The sequence below is a fragment of the Rhinoraja longicauda genome, chromosome 17 (assembly GCF_053455715.1).
Source record: "Rhinoraja longicauda isolate Sanriku21f chromosome 17, sRhiLon1.1, whole genome shotgun sequence".
Lineage (NCBI taxonomy): Eukaryota > Metazoa > Chordata > Chondrichthyes > Rajiformes > Arhynchobatidae > Rhinoraja > Rhinoraja longicauda.
Genome location: NC_135969.1, coordinates 40,336,588 through 40,352,040, shown reverse-complemented (window position 1 = coordinate 40,352,040; position 15,453 = coordinate 40,336,588). Strand labels below are relative to the sequence as shown.

Here is a 15,453-nt window from a genome sequence, read left to right as displayed (position 1 = left end):
CTATTGGGTTGAGACCCTTCTTTAGGGGTTGTGCAAACCCGAGAGATATAAGACAGCGGATAATTGCTGTGTGTTTGATACAACTGGGACATCATGTTCAATGGCTCAATGTCGCAGCTGTCTAAAACGTTAGGCCACACTTAGAGTCACTGGGTGCCAATCTGGTGGCCAAACTACAGGAACAGAGTGGGTAACAACAGAGTGCAGAAGATATCGTTCCTGGAATGGAAGGCTGTTGAGGAAATTGGATGGGCTGAGTTTATTCTCTCTGGAACATGGGAGACTGAGGAATGACTTTACATAGGCTTATAAAATTATGAGGGTGTTAGATAGTACAGGAGATGTTTCTCCCCATCCACCCACACACCCACGCCAAGGGAGGGGAGTCTAGAACTGGAAAGCACGGGTTTGAGGTGAGACTGGAGAAATTAAAAGGAGATCTGTTTTTTTCCCTACACAGAAGGCGACGGTTCTCAGGAACAAGCTGTCAGATGAGGTGGTGGAGGCAGATACAATTAAAATGTTTAAAAGGGCATTTGGACACGCTTGTGGATAGGAAAGGCTTGGAGGGACACGAGCCTAATGTAGGGAAATAGGATTGGCATCTTGGTCAGTGTGGATAAAATGAGCAAAAGGACCAAATTCTGTTCTGTATTCTATTCTACGATTCTATGAAAATGATAGAAGAATGCAGCAGATGGTGGAGCCACTGGAGCCTTTCTGAAGGAATGATTTCTAAATCAGTGCATATTCACACATTTGATAACAGACCAGTAATTGGAAGGTCGACCAGCCAGAAAAAAAAAATCTTTCCTATTACTGTATCCAAATGATCGCAGAGTTTTTGATTCACTCCCCATGCCATGTTTTAATCGTGTTTTATTTAAAGAACATTTGATATCGGTACCTCATTTGGATTTTACTCTTGTTCACATGCTCTTTTTAGTTGGATACAGTTTTCCGCACTTACCCTCTCCCTGTATGCTGTTTACCATCTTACCACACACACACTGCAAGTTCAGGCACCTCCCACCAACATTAAAACACCAAGTGATTTTAGTCGAGACACAAGGAACTGCAGATGCTGGAATCTGAAGCAAAACATAAAGTTCTGGAGCAAATCAGCAGCATCTGTGAAGGGGATGATGGATAAGCAACAATTTGGGTCGGTATAAGAAAATAACTGCAGATGCTGGTACAAATCGATTTATTCATAAAATGCTGGAGTAACTCAGCAGGTCAGGCAGCATCTTGGGAGAGAAGGAATGGGTGACGTTTCGGGTCGAGACCCTTCTTCAGACTGATGTCGGGGGTGGGACAAAGGAAGGATATAGGTGGAGACAGGAAGATAGAGGGAGATCTGGGAAGGAGGAGGGGAAGGGAGGGACAGAGGAGCTATCTGAAGTTGGAGAAGTCAACGTTCATACCACCGGGCCGCAAACTGCCCAGGCGAAATATGAGGTGCTGCTCCTCCAATTTCCGGCGGGCCTCACTATGGCACTGGAGGAGGCCCATGACAGAGAGGTCAGACTGGGAATGGGAGGGGGAGTTCATCAGACTCAAGACCCAAAACACCAAGCTTGCTCTCAGCTAGACCAAGGAGTTGATTGTTGACTTCAGAAGGGAAATCAGAGGGTCTATGCAGACATCTTTATCGACCGGATGACCGTGCGAAGAGTCAACAGCCTCAAGTTCCTGGGCTTGCATTAAGCTGAAGATCTGTCCTCAGCCCAGCACATTGATGCAATCAGGAAGAAAGCACATGACCCTTACTTCCTCAGATGTTTGAGGAGATTCAGCACACCATTGAATACTCTTGAATTGTTACTAGAGTACGGTGAAAAGTATACTGACTAGTTGCATCATGGCCTGGTTCAGTGATTCGAATGCCCAAGAATGATGGAGGCTGCAGAAAGTGGAGATCGCTGCCCACCATATCACAGGTACTGGCCTCCTCATCACTGAAGGACTCTACGGGAAGCACTGTCTTAAAAAGGCAACCAATCTCATCAAAGAACCACACAACCTTGGCCATGCTCTCTTCCAGCTGCTACCATCAGGAAGAAGGTTCTGGAGCCTCAGTACCACGAACTTCAGGTTCAAAAACAGCTTCTTCCCATCAACTATCAGGCTCTTGAATCACTCTGCACAATCCTATCCACAACCCTACCTCAGCAACAATTTATTATGGACGTTTGTTTTGGAAATGCTTCAGTTTGCACTACAATGGTCTGGTTACACACGATTACTGACAATTTATGGTATTATTTATTATTGGATAGTTAATTGTTGCATCCGTTGCATATCTATGTAATCCTGCAGCATGAATTTCATTGTTCCAGTGGCAGTAGAAGACTAGACACTGATCCTTCCCACAGAGCCTTTCAAGTGGCTGTACCAAACCTCTGTGCATGCCTTGGGATGTATCAATCGCCAGCATTTTATTACAGGTGACTCTTTACAGGTGACTGGCAGACCAAACTGCATATTTCACTGAATTGACGATTCATTGCCAATACTTGGATGGTTCTCTCATTGCCAATAATGCTCAGAATCCTCTGTAATGCAGCTGTTCAACAATAATAAGAATGCCCCGACCAATACCATATAGATAGATTAACTAGTACTCGATTTCTTGCTATGTCTGCTATAAATGTCAGTCTAAGAGGACACTTCACCCGTTATCCACAGCTAGGTAAGTGTTTAAACTATTTTGGCAGCAAGCTGTTTTTGGATGTCAGCTGCCCATGCTTCCAATTTACCATTTAGATGTTTAGTTGAAGCTTGCAGAGTAGCTGTCAGATGTTTAGGAAGCAACTGCAGATGCTTGGTTTAAACCGAAGATAGACACAAAAAGCTGGAGAAACTCAGCGGGTCATACAGCACATCTGGAGAAAAGGAATAGATGACGTTTTAGGTCAAGACCCTCCTTCAGTCTGTCAAGCTGTCAGATGTTATTGGATAGTTAATGCTTATGCAGCAAAGAAAGTAATGGCTTCAGCTATCACATGCTGCATCCTGGTTGGGCCACGTGTGTAAACAGTGTTGCAGCCACACTGGAAAGGATGGACTCCAAGCAGTACAAAAAACATCAGTGCCAGGTGCCCCTAAGTTTCATAATGAAGGCAGAATCCCAATGAAACCCTGGTCAATCTGCTCAATGTCCTCACTGGTATCTCATGGAGCATGCACATTAGTCTCTCATGAGCGAGCACCCGTCTTGAATGCAGGTAAGACAATTGGAATGGGATACTTTATTATCACACAGTGAAATTCTTTGCCAACTGCCAAGCCTCGTGAGAAACAAACCCTACTTGAATAGCGGCAGCATATAGATTGTTGACTGAGTATGCGATCAAGTGATGGTGTGAGTTCACATGTTCAACAACTGCCACTTCACGAACAGCCAGTACCATCTCCTCCATGGCGATTGATACGTGATAGCCCCTTTTTACCCCTCTGAAAGGCTTGTGCTGATAATCCAAAAAGGAGGGAGGTGAATCTGCCAGTGTACATCATGCAATCTACATGGGTGGGAAAGCTCCTGTGTTTGAGGGGCTAGCAGTGTAGAAAAGGGTGCAAGACGTGGGCGCCACACTCACTGCAGTGCAAAATGTCAATGAAAGGTAAAACAATGACATTTAGAACCAATTCTTCTTCAATGTCATTGTTTGGATAAGTAAACTCAGTAGTGACAGGGGTTAGTGATGCACTTGATGGGGAGGTATTGAACGACTTCCCCATCAGTTGCATCACTAACCCCTGTCACTCAGCCAACGTCATCTAGTACTCATCCAGGTCCACAAGGCATGAGTTTTGGCATTGAATACACAGAGATCGTTTTCTTCATTTTACCACCTTTTAAGAGCTGCATTCCCAAAAGTTAATTCAGGTTTACACAAAATTAATCCTTGCTTATATTCCAAGCCAATCAAAAGCATAATTGGACACTGCAACAATTATGAACATATGATGGTTACAATGCTGGCAGCACAATACAAAATGGATAGTGTAGTCACACATCCAGATCCCTGTGCCCAGCTTCAAAATTACCCCCAGAGAAATTGTGCTGGGTTGCTGCCCAAATATCATTTGCAGCAGTGCATTTGCCTTTTATTTAGGTGATCTTATGTCATATTTAGTTTGAAATATTTTATCTCTTTTTTAACTGAAATACTGTTACCTTGTTTACAATATCATAACCGTTTGACTTCACATTACCATCACTTCCCTTTTATAAGACAAGTTTATATCACCATGGTCATAATTCAGTCCTATGGCAATGAAGCTACTTTATAATATGGTCAGCTAAGTCATAAATTTAAAAAGTCAACATATTACATGATGAGCTGGAATTAGATTTCACAAAAAAAAATCTTTTGAACATCATCAAGATACACGCTGGATGACAAAGAAACAAGGAAACAACCAAGCTGTGGTGTTTTAAAGTAAAAAAAGAGAAGCTGACCCACAATACTGGTTTAAAAACAAAAAGATAAATGCGACTTTGAAATGTTAACTCCTGCCACAAAATAAATATATTTATTACACGTGTCTTCAAACAAAGCCAAGTACACGAACAAATATGTTAACATGTTATTTCCAGCAGACAAGACCAAAATGAACATGCAAAATTGAAATAGTTTGAAATGGTGAGCAGCCCATTCTGGGTTCTTGAAAAAAAAAAGACAAAAAGTGTTGCAGTAACTCAGCGGGTCAGGTGGCACCTCTGAAGACCATGGATAGGTGATATTTTGGGTCGGGACTCTTCTTCAGGTCGATTGTGGTGGTGGTGGTGGGGAGAAAGTGGCAGGATAACGTCTGGCAAGTAGTCAGCTGTTACAGGTGAGCGGGTATTTTGATAGGCAGATGGGTGGACAATGGCCAGAGATGAAAAGGCAGGTGTTGTCAGACAAAAGGATTGGGAAGTTACAAATTATGAAGCTGGAGGAGGGAATGTAGGTGGAGGGGGAGGGGAGAAATAGCTGCGAGTCCAGGTGGGGGCACGGGGGGGAGAAGGAAGAAAGAGAGAAGGTAAAACAAGTATGGGGGGGGATAGTTACCTAAAATTGGAGAATTCCATGTTCATACCATTGGGTTGGAAGCTACACAGGCAAAATATGAGATGGTGCTTATCCAGTCTGTGTGTGGCCTCACTCTGGCAAAGGAGGAAGCCCGGGACAGATAGGTCGGGGAGTTAAAATTGTTAGCAACCGGGAGATCCAGGAGACCTTGGCTCACTGTCTTTGTTTGGTTTTGCTGATGTACAGGAGGCCACATCTGGGACACCGGATGCAGTAGATGAGGTTAGAGGAGGTGAAGGTGCACCTCTGTCTCACCTGGAAGAATTGTTGGGGTCCCTGGATGGAGATGAGGAAGGAGGTATAGGGACAGGAGTTACATCTCCTGCGGAGGAAATTACCTGGGGAAGGGGTGCTTTGAGTGGGAAGGGATGAGTGAACAAAGAGTTGTGGAGGGACTGGTCTCTGCGGAAGGCAGAAATCGACGGGAATGGGAAGATGTGACTGGTGGTGGGATCACTTTGGAGGTGACAGAAATGTCAGAGAATGATGTGTTGGATGCGGAGACTGGTGGGGTGAAAAGTGAGGACCAGGGGAACTCTATCCATGTTCTGTCTGGGTATAGGGGATCGAGCTTTGGAGGTGTCAGAAATGTCATATTCTGGTTCCTTTACTGAATTGAAAACAAATGCCAATTATTATTCTCTAAAATATGCCACTGACCTATACAAAAGAAGCTGGTGTTTGAAAATTTCATGATTTGATATTTTCCCCTACCATTCTTTAAGAAGTGCAGTTTATTTCAAATTTGCGTCGTTTTTTAATTGAACACCACAATAATACATATGATAGCAGTTAAATTCCTGCATTGGGACTTAAACATGTCCAATTCTTTTACATACAATGATATTAATTTGGATGCATTATTATTAAATTTTCACAATGGTTACAATTTGCAATTTGTCTACACAAAGCAGACGTGTCTTAAATTCTTTGCCAGCGATATTAAAAATAACTAGAAAAACAAAGATGCTGTTTTTCTTGCATATAAATGTAGGTTAAGTGTTCCCAGCATAGAAAGTAACTGTCAAGAAGCAGTAAAAAATGATAATGGGAAACAAACAAATTATAAATCGTCTTAGAGACACTGCTGGTTTGCATGCAGTAAAACCCAATGGAATCTGAATTAAATGATATCTGAGAAATGCACTAGAAAATGGGGAGACAATGAAATAATTTAAAATAGGTAACCTAATGACTATTTAGCATCCTAACACCTGAAGGAGTGCTAAAAACAAAATAATTATGGCAATGCTGTGCACAGGATACAAGTGTGATATATAAGTATTTATTGAATTGACCCAGTGGCAATGACTGAAAGATGCTATAAGCTTTAGAATTAAATTGAAAATCTAGCTTCACAGTATTACATTACCTATGGATAAAATAGAATGGTTTTGATGAAAATCTTTTAGGACTTATTAGGAAATTTATTGGGAAGGAATTGTGAAATTAAACGAATAGCATAAAAATCCCAAGGATAAATTGTCCAGAACTCTCAAATGTTATGAGGCATATATGATAGGAAGTTGTTTAAATGTGAGACTTTGGATTGTACTAAACCCAAGGCTAAAGGACTCAATGTGTAGGAAGGAATTACTAATGCTGGTTTAAACCAAAAAGAGACATAAAAAGCTGTAGTAACTCAGCAGGACAGACAACATCTTTGGAGAAAAGGAGTAGGTGACCTTTCAGGTCGAGACTAAAGGACTCAAGTTTAAGATGAAAAGATTGAACAGTGACAAACACATAATATTTTTTAAATACATATTTGTAAACATTCGGAACAGATTCCAGCAAAAGCAGTGCAAAGTGAATTTCTTAACACTTTAAAAGGGAGTTAAATGGAACAGATTTGAAAGGGTGTGATACACTGATTGAAACTGTCATATAATCACATATAATCCATTGTAGATAAACAGAGTATTAAACTTGACAAGTACATATCAATGTTTATACTCAAGAGAATCTTGTGCAATAATTATCTGTCCTTTTCTCTCCGTTTTTCTCAATTTTTATCATTATTCCCCGAAAACACGATATTTATTTGCTTCAAATATCCTATGACAGGGTATTCTGCATTCAAACCACTATCTGTCCAAAAAACAAACTTCATTTATTATTGGTTATCTTAAAATTATGCCCCATTCTGGACTTAGCTATGTAGAAATAATTTCCACATCTTAACTTTTAAACCACTTGTTTTGAAGAAAAAGAGCTTCAGTTTACTCATCATTTCCAGACAGCTTAGTCATCTCAATTCCGAGGTTCTTTTAAATCCTTATTATACTTCTGTTCCAATGATTCAATATCCTTTTGGTAGCAGGTCTATATTCTCTGACATTTAGAATAAGACACAACCTTCAAAAGGATGACAGACAAAATCCTATGAAGCTGTTTCCTCTAAAAAGTTGAAAAATCTAGAACTAGGATTCATAGACTTGGAATGTCCATTTTACACTGAAATTAAGATAAATCTCTTCACTTAGAAGGTGGTTGATCTTTGGAATTCTCTAAATCAGAGTACTTTGGATACTCAAAATTGGGTAAAAACAAGCAAGAGATCAATAACTTCCTGGCCACGAAGTATTGGATAGGATCAGAAAATGGAGATGAAGTCAAAAGTCTGTTGCAATCTTTTGCATAACTTGTGGCCAGTACAATGTTGTGTGTTTTGCATGTTTGAATGGGAATGAATTTCTATGTAGTAATATAGTGCCTGGAATGTGAAAGGATAATGGACAATTTGATTGAGGTTTTCGTGATGATGAAACGAACAATTTCCTTCTAACCTTTTCCCGCTGGTTGAGAGATCTAGAAATAGGAAACCATCCAAAAATTAGACCTTAGTCTTTGAGGAGTCAAGTTGGAAAAAGTAGTAATGGTGTAGAACAATCTTCTGGAAAATGGCAACTGATGTTAATCAAATTCTGAACTTTAAATCCAAGATGTATATACTTTTATTAACTCAAGTGATTCAGTAACATATGGCAATGACAGATATATGGTTAGATCATCAATCAGCGATAATCTCACCCAGCAGCAGAACATAATTAAATGGGAAAACTATGTACTGTACTTCCTTTCCGAATAAAAACTGGCATTCTTGCTGACCTTTCGTTGAAGTTTGGAAGACATCAGGAGAAGACCTATATCCTTTAGAGAACCTCCAACAAGATTTACATTAGAATTACTGCAAAGGATGGCATCGTGAAGTCACAGGTAGTGCAGCTGTCTTACAGCTCCAGTGGCCGACCTTCAGTCCACATGTGTTCTCTGTGTGAATCTGCACCTTCTCCTTGTGACTGAGGGGGTTTCCCCAATTGCTCTGGTTTCTTCTTATATCCCAAAGGCATATGGACTGCTAATTACCTCTTTCCTTTTGAGTTTAACTTAGAGATACAGCATGGAAACAGGCCCTTCGGCCCATCAAGTCCGGGCCAACCAGCGATCCCCGCACGCTAACATTATCCTACACGCATTAGGGACAAATTACAATTATTCCAGGCCAATTAACCTACAAACTTGTACGTCTTTGGAGTGATCAAAGCTTGTGTGAGAAAGTAAGTTATAGTAAATGGGACTCATGGGATTGCACGAGATCTGACACGAGTTCATGGACCAAATGGTCTCCTTCTACGTCAACATAACACATGACTAAAAGGGAATATTAAAACACAGAACATAATTTCTGCAGAGCTTCTCTAGTTATCTGCTTTGGCCTCAGCAGATCAAGAGAAACCAAATAGAAATGGTATGACGAGCCTTTTACAGTGTTTCTCTGGCATTCTTGCTGACCTTTTGTTGAAATTATGGAAGGCATCATGGAGAAGGTCTGTAGAAACCCTGAAGAAACCACAAATATTGATCTCTGTTGTTTCAGTGATATCTCTGGTACGAAAAAAAAATAGAACTAAGTCCGTTTTGAGTCAATCAAGTATGGAGTACTCCAGGCACTGCCTATAAATGAGCAAGCTCCTTAATGGAAGATGGGCTGACACTTTGAAGGAGGGTTCTTATCATCTTGTTCCAGATACCACTGCTACCCACTGCTGATTTTTTGTCTTAATAGACATTGAAAGGTTGTAAGCTTTGCAGGTTGAGCTATGCCCATGAGGACATTTGAAAGATGTTTAAACAGGTACGTGGAAGGAAAGATTTGGAGGGATGTGTATGTATTTGGCTTAGGATGCACACACAGTAATACCTCGATTAGCGCTCTAGTTACATTGTGGCCCTTGTGGCTAAAGGGATCAGTGGGTATGGAGAGAAGGCAGGTACAGGATACTGAGTTGGATGATCAGCCATGATCATATTGCATGGCGGTGCAGGCTCGAAGGGCCGAATGGCCTACTCCTGCACCTATTTTCTATGTTTCTATGTTTCTATTCCGAGAAAATGTAGTGCGAAATAAAACAGCATTCTGCAGACGAGAGGAAGTGAGTGCACATGTGATGTGTTCTGATTGGTGACGTGAACGTAAACAAAGGTTGGCAGTCTTGATGGGTTGTTCGAACTTGCAAATTTTCACCACTTTCATGGGTTTTATTATTTTTTTGGAAAAAAGAAATAGCATTATGCGGTGTATTGCTAAATGAGGTATTACTATATATCTGGCATGTCAAACCATTGCATTTACCCACCACCTATACATGGAAGGCATCATGGAAAACATACAAAAACAAGATGACTTGATTCAAATGTGCCGATGGGGCACACACAGAGCAAGAATGACACAGAGGAAAAGTACAGAACCAGTTATGATTTGCAAATTAATGCAAGCCCTGACATTCAGACCAAAGAGCACACACAGCACAGAGAGAAAGGAAAGGAGAGAGAGAAACAGAGAAAATCAGTGCCCTTTGGAGAGTCCAGACCTGTTAGTTTCCTTTGATTACAACAGTCAGGAGGATGAAGAGCCAAGTATGGTGAAGAAGACGAGGAGATAGAGTAGGAATAATAGGAATGGTGGTGAGCGATGCAGTGAATTATAAAAAGAGGCAGGCAGAAGAGAATAGGAGAGGATGGTGTGTGGAACCGGCAATGAATGCTAGCAGGGGAGAGGGTCGGGGGTGAGTGAGGACTGGGAGGTGTGGTGGAGGTGCAGGGTCCAGGTGGGTGCACTAGCAGTGGGAATGGCTGTGAGTGGGCGGTATGTGGGTGAGAAGGTGGGCGACGGGTGCTTTAGGAGTGGACATGGCAGTGAGTGACAGTGGGCAAGGCACTGTGGGTGACTGTGGGTGGGGGTGATTATGGTGGGGTAAGCTTAACAGTGGGTGGGTGCGATCATGGGTGGGGAGGTGTGAGTGTCTGTGGGTACAGTGTGACAATGGGTGGGGGGTGGGTGTGAACGTGGCTGGGGAGGACTGGGCGTGATAGTGGGGTGGAGGTCTGACTTGGGGTGCGGTTTTGTGACCCTAGGTGGGGTATGGCTGTGACTGTGGGGGTGATTGGTGTGACAGAGGGTGTGGGTGCAACTATGCGGGGAGGTGGTTGACAGTGAGTGGGGGTGCGGGCGCAGCTGTGACCATGGGTGGGGTGGGTGGCGGTTCAGGGTAGTGGGTGGTGGTGCAGGGGATGGGGGTGTGACTGTCGGTGGCGGGGCCCAGGGCAGTGGGTGCTGCTGTTGTGGGTGCCGGGGAAGTGACAGTGGGTGGGGAGGTGCAAGTGGTGTGGCTGGGCATGTCATTGGGTGGGTATGGCTGAGAGTGGGTCCAGGGCAGTGGGTGCTGTTGCCAGGGATGTGACAGTGGGTAGGTGAGTCCAGGGCAGTGGGTGCTGATGGGGTGTGACAGTGGGTGGGTGGGTGGTGCATGTAACCATGGGTGGGTGAGTCCAGGGCAGTGGGTGCTGATGGGGTGTGACCATGGGTGGGCGGGTTTGTGTGTGGTGACAGTGGGTGCTGCTGTAGGTGTGAGGGGGATCCAGGGTAGCGGGTGCAGGTACAGGGAGGGTGTGGGTGTGTGGTGACAGTGGGTGCTGCTACACGGAGTGGGTGGGGGGGGGGGGTCCAGGGCAGTGGGTGCTGGTACAGGGTGTTTGGGGTATATGTAGTGACAATGGGTGCTGATACAGAGTGTGGGTGGTGACGGTGGGTGTGGGTGGTGACAGTCGGTGCTAGTACAGGGTGCGGGTGCTGGTACGGGGTGGGTGTAGAGACAGTGGGTGCTGGTACAGAGTGCGGGTGCTGTACAGTGAGTGGGTGCTGGTAGAGTGTGGGTGGTGACAGTGGGTGCTGTTGGTGCAGTGGGTGCTGGTACAGAATGTGGGTGGTGACAGTGGGTGCTGCTGGTACAGTGGGTGCTGGTACAGAGTGTGGGTGGTGACAGTGGGTGCTGTGGGTGCAGGTACAGAGTGTGGGTGGTGACAGTGGGTGCTGGTACAGAGTGTGGGTGGTGAAAGTGGGTGCTGTGGGTGCAGGTACAGGGTGTGGGTGGTGACAGTGAGTGCAGTGGGTGCTGGTACAGAGTGTGGGTGGTGATAGTGGGTGCTGGTACAGTGTGGGTGGTGACAGTGGGTGCAGGTACAGAGTGTGGGTGCTGGTACAGAGTGTGGGTGGTGACAGTGGGTGCAGTGGGTGCTGGTACAGAGTGTGGGTGCTGGTACAGAGTGTGGGTGGTGACAGTGGGTGCTGGTACAGAGTGTGGGTGGTGACAGTGGGTGCTGGTACAGAGTGTGGGTGGTGACAGTGGGTGCAGGTACAGAGTGTGGGTGGTGACAGTGGGTGCTGTGGGTGCAGGTACAGAGTGTGGGTGGTGACAGTGGGTGCTGGTACAGAGTGTGGGTGGTGAAAGTGGGTGCTGTGGGTGCAGGTACAGGGTGTGAGTGGTGACAGTGAGTGCAGTGGGTGCTGGTACAGAGTGTGGGTGGTGACAGTGGGAGCAGGTACAGAGTGTGGGTGCTGGTACAGAGTGTGGGTGGTGACAGTGGGTGCAGGTACAGAGTGTGGGTGCTGGTACAGAGTGTGGGTGGTGACAGTGGGTGCTGTGGGTGCAGGTACAAAGTGTGGGTGCAGGTACAGAGTGTGGGTGCTGGTACAGAGTTTCGGTGGTGACAGTGGGTGCAGTGGGTGCTGGTACAGAGTGTGGGTGCTGGTACAGAGTGTGGGTGGTGACAGTGGGTGCTGGTACAGAGTGTGGGTGGTGACAGTGGGTGCAGGTACAGAGTGTGGGTGGTGACAGTGGGTGCAGTGGGTGCTGGTACAGAGTGTAGGTGGTGACAGTGGGTGCAGTGGGTGCTGGTACAGAGTGTGGGTGGTGACAGTGGGTGCAGGTACAGAGTGTGGGTGCTGGTACAGAGTGTGGGTGGTGACAGTGGGTGCTGGTACAGAGTGTGGGTGGTGACAGTGGGTGCAGTGGGTGCTGGTACAGAGTGTAGGTGGTGACAGTGGGTGCTGGTACAGAGTGTGGGTGGTGACAGTGGGTGCAGTGGGTGCTGGTACAGAGTGTGGGTGGTGACAGTGGGTGCTGGTACAGAGTGTGGGTGGTGACAGTGGGTGCTGGTACAGAGTGTGGGTGGTGACAGTGGGTGCAGTGGGTGCTGGTACAGAGTGTAGGTGGTGACAGTGGGTGCTGGTACAGAGTGTGGGTGGTGACAGTGGGTGCTGGTACAGAGTGTGGGTGGTGACAGTGGGTGCTGGTACAGAGTGTGGGTGGTGACAGTGGGTGCAGTGGGTGCTGGTACAGAGTGTGGGTGGTGACAGTGGGTGCAGGTACAGAGTGTGGGTGCTGGTACAGAGTGTGGGTGGTGACAGTGGGTGCTGGTACAGAGTGTGGGTGCTGGTACAGAGTGTGGGTGGTGACAGTGGGTGCAGGTACAGAGTGTGGGTGCTGGTACAGAGTGTGGGTGGTGACAGTGGGTGCTGGTACAGAGTGTGGGTGGTGACAGTGGGTGCAGTGGGTGCTGGTACAGAGTGTGGGTGGTGACAGTGGGTGCTGGTACAGAGTGTGGGTGGTGACAGTGGGTGCTGGTACAGAGTGTGGGTGGTGACAGTGGGTGCTGGTACAGAGTGTGGGTGGTGACAGTGGGTGCTGGTACAGAGTGTGGGTGGTGACTGGGTGCAGTGGGTGCTGGTACAGAGTGTGGGTGGTGACAGTGGGTGCTGGTACAGAGTGTGGGTGGTGACAGTGGGTGCTGGTACAGAGTGTGGGTGGTGACAGTGGGTGCTGGTACAGAGTGTGGGTGGTGACAGTGGGTGCTGGTACAGAGTGTGGGTGGTGACTGGGTGCAGTGGGTGCTGGTACAGAGTGTGGGTGGTGACAGTGGGTGCTGGTACAGAGTGTGGGTGGTGACAGTGGGTGCTGGTACAGAGTGTGGGTGGTGACAGTGGGTGCTGGTACAGAGTGTGGGTGGTGACAGTGGGTGCTGGTACAGAGTGTGGGTGGTGACAGTGGGTGCAGTGGGTGCTGGTACAGAGTGTGGGTGCCGGAGGGTGTGAGAGCCGTTGGTCCGTTGGTCTCGGGGAGGCTGATGGTCGCCGAGCAGCAGTCGCCCCTCCACCCCCGCCCGCCGCACCATCACCGCCGAACACCCACCTGAATCGGCCGCCAGTCGCCGTTTTACATGAGGCGATGTGTCCCCTCTCTGTGCTGTGCTGTGCTGTGCTGTGCTGTGCTGTGCTGTGCTGTGCTGTGCTGTGCTGTGCTGTGCTGTGCTGTGCTGTCCCTCACGCTGCCGTTGCCGGGGCTCGAGTGAGGAGACAGCGGACCAACGACAACCGGATCGGGAGCGCGCCCGCACCACGTGGTCCAACCCCGCGCGTCACTGTGGGGGCGGGGCGGGGGCGATCCGCCACCACGTGACGGACCCCATACGTCACGGATGGGGCGGTGCCGTGGTGCTCCGCCGTCACGTGATTCATCCGCGCGTCACTGTGGGGGCGGGGCGACGGTGCTCCGCCACCACGTTACGGACATCGCGTGTCACCGCTAGGGTGCGGCATCACCACGTGATCGACCTTTACGCGTCACGACTGAGGGGGGCGGGACGAAGGCTCAACATCACCACGTGATGGTCCCCTTACGTCATCATTAGCGCCATATGATCGTCCCTTTACGTCACTGCGGGGGCGCGGCGGCGCTACAGCACCACGTGATCGACCGTGCACGTCACCAGCGGGTACGCGCACTCCCAGGGACGCAGGCAGATGCGCAGCAGCTGTGCAGCATCTCCACTGCTTCTCCCCTGCTTTTTGCAGCACCAGAGAGAAGCTGCATCAACCCCCCTTCCTCAATACCCACTCACCTTGCACCAGCGCACACTCTCTGCACCGATGCATTCTTTAATCCCATGTACCTTCTCCGCCATGGTAGCAGTAGAATGAGCCCGTTTGCAGAGCACCCGATGCCATGCAATGCTGCAATCCCGTGCATATGCAGCATGCCATGCAATGCAATGCTGCAATCCCGTGCATATGCAGCATGCAATGCAATGCTGCAATCCCGTGCATATGCAGAATGCAATGCAGAATGCCATGCAATGCAACGCTGCAATCCCTTGCGTATGCAGCATGCGGTGCAGGGACAGCTGCTCTGGAGAGGAGACTGTTGCCCACCCCTTCGCCCAGTGTGGATTTGCAAAGATTGGAGAGGTTTGCAGGGGTCCCTGTCACGATTTATTCCGAACAGTTCCATCACAGAGGACTGATGTATGGACTCTTTCCATGGGCGCATTCAGAGACGGACATCGAGTGCTGCTGGAAGGTCATCAACTCGGTGAAAGACGCTCTTTGGTCTGCCTGAGCTTTGTTGACCTCCCAGTGGAGCGAGCTGTCCGCCGGGGAACGTCGCCGACTGGCCCGCTGCAGACTGCAGAAGGCCAGCAGGTGCAGAGGGACGCACTGAAGCTCGGTGCAGCCAACGCCAAGGCTCTGTGGGGGAGAGGGACAGTCTAGGGTCCTTCCGCTGCTGGACATGGGGGCAGGGTGTGGTGGAGACACCCCTCAAAATAAGGGAAGGGATTTCACGCCAGTGGGCCACATGAGTGGCAAGAGTGGGGGGTGAAATTGTGATTTGGGTAAACAATATTGAATGTTTGCACAGCCTCTGAGAATGTCGGATGAATTGTTTCCATGGTTCTTGTATATATTTATTTACTTGAATAAAGTCTATGTTGAAATTTAAAAAAATCTGGAGGCCGACACTCTACAGCATTGCATTTCATTGCATTGGCCATCAGGTCTTTACCGGGTGCTATGGAAACTGGCTCACTTCACTCCTATCGGGAAGAAGATACAGGTGACTGAAAACCTGACCACCTGCACCTGCATTCACTCTGCACCACTGCAACCCGCCACTGCATCCAGCATGCAGTGCCTCTGGAGACGGACACTGCAGCATTGCATTACATTTGCTTTCAGGTCTGCATCGGGTGC

General features: G+C 47.4%; 1 protein-coding gene across 2 annotated transcripts in view; it reads right to left on the bottom strand.

Moving 5' to 3' along the window:
• The window catches only part of prickle2b (prickle homolog 2b), a 182,412-nt gene extending 168,609 nt beyond the window's left edge, over positions 1–13,803 (bottom strand). The window contains exons 1-2 of one of the 2 annotated variants that reach the window (XM_078414556.1): positions 13,744–13,785; positions 13,616–13,693 (exon numbers count right to left, since the gene is read on the bottom strand). The gene's annotated coding sequence lies outside the window, so the exon portion shown is untranslated. Of the gene's footprint in view, positions 1–13,615 lie in introns of both variants that reach the window. The other variant, XM_078414552.1, reaches the window with a different exon arrangement.
• Between the last annotated feature and the right edge of the window lie 1,650 nt (positions 13,804–15,453).